Source organism: Mytilus edulis, chromosome 7 (assembly GCF_963676685.1).
Source record: "Mytilus edulis chromosome 7, xbMytEdul2.2, whole genome shotgun sequence".
Taxonomy (NCBI): domain Eukaryota; kingdom Metazoa; phylum Mollusca; class Bivalvia; order Mytilida; family Mytilidae; genus Mytilus; species Mytilus edulis.
This window is the reverse complement of record NC_092350.1, coordinates 21232483-21241594: the sequence shown is the minus strand read 5'-3', so window position 1 is coordinate 21241594 and position 9112 is coordinate 21232483. Positions and strand designations below refer to the sequence as shown.

The 9112-nt window shown below is 32.1% G+C and overlaps 1 long non-coding RNA gene across 1 annotated transcript; it reads left to right on the top strand.

The window, feature by feature from the left end:
* Nucleotides 1–4932: 4932 nt before the first annotated feature.
* On the top strand, nt 4933–8723 carry LOC139481016 (uncharacterized). Its single transcript, XR_011654549.1, has 2 exons — nt 4933–5087; nt 8560–8723. It is a non-coding gene; the product is annotated as an uncharacterized lncRNA (long non-coding RNA).
* Nucleotides 8724–9112: the final 389 nt, after the last annotated feature.

Here is a 9112-nt window from a genome sequence, read left to right as displayed (position 1 = left end):
AGATTTTTTCCAAAAACCTTATTCTGACAATTTTGTTCCTGTGTTTGTCCAGCATTTGTAAGATTGTATATTATAAACTACTGAAGGATTTAGTTTGTAAAGTGAACCAATAGTTGTTTATATTTTCGATATAAAAGCGTCAACAAACGTAGTTGCAGGTGTTTCTTTAAACGTAATCTTTCATTGTAATTAAATCTATGAATTTTCAGCAAGGCATCAATCTTAATACATTTCAACAAATGTTAATGTAACATCAATTAAGTTATAATGTTTTGTAAAATACTGCATTCTTATATTTTGAATTAGCAAAAAAATAGACTGTATTGTTTAAGTAAAACAAATATATTAATTGCCGTGTCAGAAGTCAGAATAAAGCAGTTTTTATGACTTTTGAATTGCTTTCATGATAAATCTGAAATACATATAGGAACTGTTGTAACATGCAAGTAAGTTGAATATACTGAAGTGCCCAATTCTGTAAACGGCTCAAATTCAATATGAAACAAGTCGAGTATATCTTTTTAAGTAAGAATGAGACGTTGTTCTAATGCAAAGAAGAGTTGTGTCTAAAGAAAGATGCATCAGGTTATTCTAGACTTGATTTGAAACATTTTTTATCTTTTTCTCTTATTTTTTTTATATGATAATAAGGAGATGTAGGAAATACACCAATAAGACGCCCATTCAAAAACAAAATATATGTAAATTGAAGGTCGGCATACAGTATCATAATGGCAAAAACATTAAAAAATGATAAACGACAACCACTGACGAGCTCCATATTTTGGACAAGCATGTGTGGACAATGTTTTGGATTTAAGCAAGTTATGTTGCTGTTTGTTTGAATTTTTTTTAAAGCTACCAAAAGGAATATTCAAACTCGTAAGTCGAAAACAACCTGACAAAACCAGGGCATGTGAACGAAAAAATGATCAAAAGACAAACAACAGTCTACAAAACACGATGAAAAATACACTAAGCAACAAAAGCTCCATCAAAAACTAAAGATGATCTAATGTGCTCCTGAAGGGATGATGCAATACTAATTAGTAAAAGAACTCGCTAACTCTTATCATACCTGTAAAATAGATAACATAAATATAAATACAATCAAAACATTCATTACCAATGCCGATATATAAAATTCTCAGCAAGGAAATAAATAGTAGAGGATGTCACGAAAAGAAAAACTTCAATAGTGTCATTTTTTTTAATGTCCTTTGATAATGTATCATGAATAATATTAACATTGACACTATAATATTCATAGCCCTATATTTGTATAAAACTGTTGATTGCGATGCATCGTCTCAGTAATGTTACCCATTTGCTCAGTGCAGTTCATATGAAAATTGAAATAATTGTATTGGGTTTCGACCTCTTTGGTTTATGTTTTTGTTGAAATGTGGGGGGACATATTTTACGGAAACTAAATTATAGTTGTAGACAGTATGAAACATCAATATAAAAAGTCTACTTATTTTCGTCTCGATTGAAATTACCTTTTAATCTTACATTCAGTTGTGATGTGTCTTACAATTCTGAATTCGGGGGTGGGGGAGGGGAAGGTGAATGAGATTGAAAGCTTTCAACTTACAGTTTGACATAACCGAAGGCCATTTCATTAAGTATCTATATGAAAGAAACCCCAAAGAAGAAGAGTCTAAGGAGTAAACGAGCCATAGGAGTAATAGAAAATAAACAAAAACAAACAAGTGAACACAACTTATGCACTCCCAACATATACCACAATCATAACAACAAAAACACATAATATTTACTTATGTTGAGTTGATCGTGATATAAATAAACTGACTAATGCATAGTAATACTATGTATTAACCGAAACATTAGTTATGCTCGAGTCGTATTTACTTTCATTCATCGACATGTATGTACTGTGGATTCACTATTATTCGTTGGATACCAATGTTCGTGGGTTTCTTGGGTACAAGTGAACCACAAATTTAAATGTTCAACGAATTTCAAATTTTCTATAGGCTGACTTTATTCAAGCATACAAAGAAAAAAGTAAGCAATATCCTTTAACTTTACTCTCTATATATCTTTATATACTAGTTGATATTTTCTCACTAAATAATTTAAAAGTTGGTGACTATGTTGAACGCATCTATCCCATCGAACAAGAGATAATGGATACAGTTAAGTCTGCCTCATATTCCCGGGCTTGTATCTAGATCATGATTTTCTTGATAGAGGGTTGCTACTCACAAGGAAGCTATTAAACCAAGATTTCCAAATAGTGAAGTTGAATTCATCCCTTCGATATTTTTTCGGACGCTATCAGTTGGTTGACATTACGGAAAATCCGTTTCACATATGATATTGGATATATTCCTTATATCGTTATTACAATCGAGTTCCCTTTTCACGAATATGACCTACCGAATAAGACTATTTATCGGGTTTAACATGAGCAACACGACGGATGCCACATGTATATCCACAGTAAACCAAAAGTTCCAAATGTGAAGTTGAAATCAGCCCTTCGTAAATTTTACAGACGCCATCACGAATTGGTTGACCGTTATGGAATAACCGTTTCACAGATGATATCGGATATGTTCCTAACGTCGTAACTACAATCCCCTTCGCTTTCATGAATTTGACCTAACGAATTAGGCTATTTACCGGATTTGTTATAACATGAGCAACATGACAGGTGCCACCTGTGGAGCAGAATCTGCTTACCCTTCCGGAGCACCTGAAATCACCCCTAGTTTTTGGTGGGGTTCGTGTTGCTTATTCTTCAGTTTTCTATATTGTGTCATGTGTACTATTGTTTGTCTGTTTGTCTTTTCATTTTTGGCCATGGCGTTGTCAGTTTATTTTCGATTTACGAGTTTGACTGTCCCTCTGGTATTTTTCGTCCCTCTTTTATTTGCGATCTTTGAGTTTGAATAGATAACCTAAGCTGTATTTGGCAAAACTTTTAGGAATTTTGGTCCTCAATGCTTTTCAACTTCGTACTTTATTTGGCCTTTTTTACACTTTTTTGATTCGAGGTCACTGATGAGTCTTTTGTAGACGAAACGCGCGTCTGGCTTCAATACAAAATTTAATCTTGGTATCTATGATAAGTTTATTTGAATGTCCCTCTGGTATCTTTCGCCTCTCTTTTGATTGCCGTCTATTATTTTCATGCATACAAAGTTCAACAAAATTAAAGCCAGAAAATGCTTCAAAAAATGATAATCATATACTCTAAAAACATATTTGTATCATTGACATCCCTGATATGAACACTATTGTCACGCTTGTGTAATCAGTTAGTCACGTATTATATGAGCCATACATAGGGTGAATTCATTTCAGTATCAGGGTCAATTGTTTTTAATAGTCCTATACTTTCAATCTGTTTTGGTTAATACAATCAGATCTTTACATATAGGTTAGTTAAGTGACTCGTAGAAAATTAGCGCATTATCCAGTCGTCGCTCAGTCTTTGTAGTATTGCTTTGATTAATTGAGCAATATGACTCCTTATAACCTAGTCATATTATTGACTCTAATGGATGGTTTTCTCATTGGCAATTGTAACATTTCTCGTTATCTTGAAACTTGTTATGTTTAAATTCATGTTAATACAAATTATGTTAATTCAGATTAATACAAAGTAATCTGGAACTCCGAAGGGCTAAGAGATATCAAAATTAACACCGGCGGATGTGTATCGTTTGACAACCAGAGTTGTCTAGTGATTCTGGGGTTCATGTGTTTTGTCCATTGATTTCTGTACTGTATATCATGTAACAAATAGATCATGTAAATTCAGGACTAGAACACATTAATGCTAAAATCATTTGCAAAGTAGGTCGATCAAGATGAAGGAAGGGAAATTGAACCGCAACTTGTTAAGGAAAAGAGCATAAAAGTAAAATAACAAAAACACTAAACACCAAGTTAAATTCAAAACGGAAAGTCTCCTTAGATTCTTGATTTCATTAGGATATATGGTCCTGTGGCCGATCATTCTTACATTAAATAAAATGACATTTGAACTCCAAGGACAATTAAGTCCATTAGAAAATTGCAAAAATAAAGGTCAAACACATCAAACGAATGGACAACATTTATCACATTCCTAACTTGTTACAGTCACTTCCTTGTGTAGAAAATGAAGGATTAAATCTGGTTTTACAGCTAAATGAACCTCGAATTGTAAATGATAGTCGCGTAAATTTCAATTATATTGACAAAAATGTGTTAGCAAAACAAACACATAACGTTTTACTTTAACAAATAGTAACTTGGATGTAGGTTGTCTCATTGGCACTCATATCACATCTTCTACAAAATAGGTAAAACAAAGTACAAAATTGGGGGTACATCAGTCACCATTGTTATAATCTTAAATCACTATTAAAGCAAACAACTAAATCAACAAAGAAAAACAAAATGACATATAAACACTCTAAAGACACTCACTAACAGTGAAAGACAAGCATACAAAATGTTACCATAGGAGATCGAGTGTTTGCTTTTCGCGAATCTCTTGAAGAGATATTGGACATGTTCGTTTACAGGCAGAGGATGGGGCACTAACCAAACAATGAACGTCAGATTTAACACTCCATTTCGGAAGCACATGCTACTTTATGCATTCCACACAGCAAAGTAGATTCATATCAGCATGAGTTTTACTCCTTGGCCGTAGAGAACAGATGAACTTGCTTCATTTTCCCAACTTAACCCTAAGGTTTTCAACTTAAAGTAAGCATATGATCTAAGAAGCGATCACTACAGTATATTTATTGTAGTCTGTCAAAATAGAGGTTCCATCTTGTACATATCTTTATCTTTTATTTGTACATTTCCATATATGGTTATTTCAGCAAGCATTGATTTCTCATGAAATTTTGTAACTTAACAGCAATGTATAGAAAATCTGTCACCTTCACCTAAGTAAGTGGTATACGTGACAAACAGTTCATATCAAGATCTTTTCTCTATTGTGAAATTGTCATTTCTTACAATATAATTGACTAGAAATAACGGGGTTTTTTATCCTTAAGAAATAGATATTAGGATTAACCTTCATTTTTTAAACATAATCATGATTTGCGGTAAGTTAAGTTTTGAGTTCAACACATCTATATTGATATTGTTGAAATATTTATTGTTTTTTTTTATTATTATTTCTGTTTTCTTATTGTTTAAAATGGGCATTTTACATTTGGAAATTGACGATAAATCCAGGTAGCTTGACTGCATCTCTTATATGAAGATTGTTTTTTTTACCTGAAGTGACCTTTCTTTTACTCAATCATCATTATTCACGCCAAGTATTTGGCATATTGGTTCATTTTCAAAGCATATGTTATTTTTTTATGTGACTATCGATATGTTCTCATGTTAACCTGTTCTGATATGTGAACACATACAATTACAATTAGAAATTCGGATAGGGTCTGAATGAAGCATATAATTACAAAAACATTAGTACTGGCGTCAATTGAATTGTTACAAACTCATCATATATAATACCAGGATTAAAATTTTGTAAGTCAGAGTGCAACTCAAATTTAAAAAGTAAAACAAGCCTAATAAAGAACGAAATTGAAGAATATTAATGGCCAAACATTTGTAGAGTCGGCAAAAGTTGTGTTTACTGTAACTTCACAAAATAAATTATTTCAGATTAAGCTGATGTCTTTTTGGTTTGTTCACACATCCTTGCCAATATAATGGTATGGTATGCGACTGTTAAACTAGTGAGAGGTTTAGCGAGCTATAAAACCAGGTTACATCCGCCATTTGCTATATAAAAAAATGCCTGTACCAATTCATGAATGGATATTTGTTATCCATTCGTTTGATGTGTTTGAGCTTTTTGATTTGCCATTTGTTAAGGGAATTGTCCTCGGAGTTCGTGTTTTTTTTTCTTTTTATTTCACTTTTTGATCAAGCCATATAAACACTATCTCTTTTTAAGGAATGGTATAATGATTATTTAAAACATGATAGTTTTTTGTTCGTGTTAGTATTCATTACACACTTTAATTAAAACTATAAATGTAGTTTATAAAGTTTAATTATTTGTATTTATGGTCGGTTTCATTCCCTTAGGGAATGTTTACCTTATAGCTAGTTTTAAAATATTTAAGGTTAAACAATAAACTCATGAAAAAGTCATATGTTTTGGCATTCTTAGAACAAAATTATTCTAGCGTCATTTATGAGTCTTTTGTAGATGAAACGAGCGTCATGCGATCTAAATTGTATGCCCAGTATATAGAATAAGTTTATTTAAGTATTCTCTTCCATTTACTTTAGTATTTTTCCGTTGTCCGTTGGAAGTCCGGATTTGTTCAATTTTTCTGTAAATACCACTTCCAAGTGGACAGTGTTTATAATATGGTATTGCCTTTTCATAAGTACTAGTAGCTATTGAGTCATTGGTTTATAAAGTACTTCCTATTGATAGTAATATAAGTCATATTAAAAAGCAAAAACAGGTTTGCTCTTTGATCTGGCTAATGGGATTTTAACTTCAAATGATTGATTCACAGATGACAACGGTTATGTTCTAATAGTCGTTACCACAGTCCTGTCTCCCTTTTTCCCGAATACGACATGTAAATTAGATTAATAACCGGTTTAATCTTCTATGAGGCAATAATAGGTTCCCAAGTAGAACATGATATCCCTTCTGGAGCATCTGAGATCACCCCAGTTTTATGTAGGGTACGTGTTGTTCGGTCTTTCGTGTTGTGTTTTGTATACTGTTGTTAGTCTTTTGGTATCTTCTTTTTTTCTTTTTTGTCATGGCGTGTATTTGCTATTATAAGTTCGAATGTCCCTTTGGTATCTTTTGCCTCTCTCTTTCAGGTAACTGCCTGTTGGGTATGGATGAAATTAATGTCCAATTGCAGTCAATAGACGTAGAGAACAAGATGAATCAGATAGGTTAACATGATCAATAAAAAAAATAGTAAACACGATCAACCCGTAAAAGCCAACATGAATAATTGTTTACCATAAACGATAAACATTGGCTTTGACGATATTCATATCAATTTCGACAACTACTACAGCAATCTGAATACTATGGCGCCAACAGTGCCTATTTAAATGCATATTCATTCCTTAGGAAGATAATGAACAGATGCTATTCAGATTCGACAATCAATTTTGTATTGATGTGAATAACTTTGACTCTCACTTTGTTCATACATCTCATATCAGTAATCCATACACTTTTTCTTGGTGTGAATATATCTCTTTCACATGACAACTCCTACACTATCATTGAAAACTAACAGATAATGCTCCGAACTGCCAATTTTCCCTTCGTTGCTTGTTGGTAGTATCGTACATCTTAAATTGTATATGGTGCTCACGCAAATACGACAAACAATCGAATACCAAAACAAAAGAATCATATTTAAAAACTCTTTAAGATGTCAAACGGTCGTATACAAGTCATACTCGTAAATATTGGGGATGAAAAAACAGTGCACAAAGGCATGACATCTCATATACATTCTATAATTGTATGTATTTTGTATTCATGTTGTCATCATTTATAAACGTTCTTTGGTGTTAAAACTTATGACCATTACTGTTAAAGATAAGCATTTTAATTACTGCATCGTCTTAATGTTTCCCTTTTAAATATAACTATGCATCACAATGTCCATACATTATGAAGAGAACATACATCAGGAAATCTACATGGTGCTAGTCACGAGTCTAATCAAAATGTATCTGGGTCTTATAAACTTATTTTAACTTATATCAATTACCTGATAAAATTATCAATTGCTATGCGATGCATTATACATGAGTCAAACAGATTCATTATTTAATGTTTTATTATTTCCTCTTTGCTCTCTGAACATAGGCAATGTCTTTAGAAAAACTGTAGGTCATCAAACGGCCTTCAAAAATTAGAACAACACAGTATTGTCATCTATCAAAGGCCTTGACAATGACAAAATGTTTAACAATTCTAACGAAAAACGATAAAGATATCGGCGTGATTTATGTCAAAACAATAAACAAAAACAGTTGTAACAGATAGTAACCAACGACAATTACTGATGTATAGGCTCCTGACTTAGAACATGTATATACAGAATGAATCGGTTTAAAATATGTGTGCTTAGTTCGTTTAATGCTTTATATCTATATTACGAATTTCGAGAAGTGTTTTCCTGACAAAAAGAAACTTATATCCCCAAAAATGGGTAATTTTTCTAGCATGCTGCAATGCATGTCCACTTCTATATAATTTATGGAATAAGTGGCACGCATTTATCCAATACATATGTCATCCTTTAAGATTGTGATTTAACATAACAGGGCGAAAATTTAAAATAATATTGTTAATAGCTTTGCTTTACTTTATTCTTTTGGTTTTTATACAACCCAACTGTCTAAACGTCTGTTTTAATTTTTCTATGGCAATGACACATTCTCTACATATTTTTTCTACGATTCAGATTTAACATATGGTATAATTTGATGTTTAAATGTTTGAATATATCTAATCTGATTTTTAATATCTAAAATACAGTCTTATTTGATTTTTAGAATTAACTTGATGATAAACGTTTTGAGAGTGTCTACTAGATGCTACAACTGTTGAAATGAATAATGTAATTTGTTTATCCAGATGATGGCTGAATCAAATTGTAGAACATCGTTCTGGGTCGTAAATCTTGGAATTTCTAACAAAGATTTGAAAAACAACACAATACTTACACCAAGGGAAGCCGAATTGCCAAATCACTTATGAGAATGACAAACTTCACTATAATCGACAACATTGGAATTGACCTATGTTTTAACTATGGCATAGATCGACGTGTGCTTATTGTAAACTGGAAAGAAATGGGAATATTGAAACTATGGTACCGTGAGCAGTGAAGAACAATTTGAAGGTCAACATTTGAAAGTCTTTGTCTTTTGAATGAGAAAAATGGAACTGAAAAAAAAAGAAAAAAAAAGAAAAATTCCAAAGAATCGTTGCCTTAACGGCTCTTCTCCTGTGGTCATTTGTGTCAACTCTTATATCGCTGTCAACAAAACTTTTAACAAAATACTTTTGATTTATGGGGTATTCAATGACAATATATCTTATTAA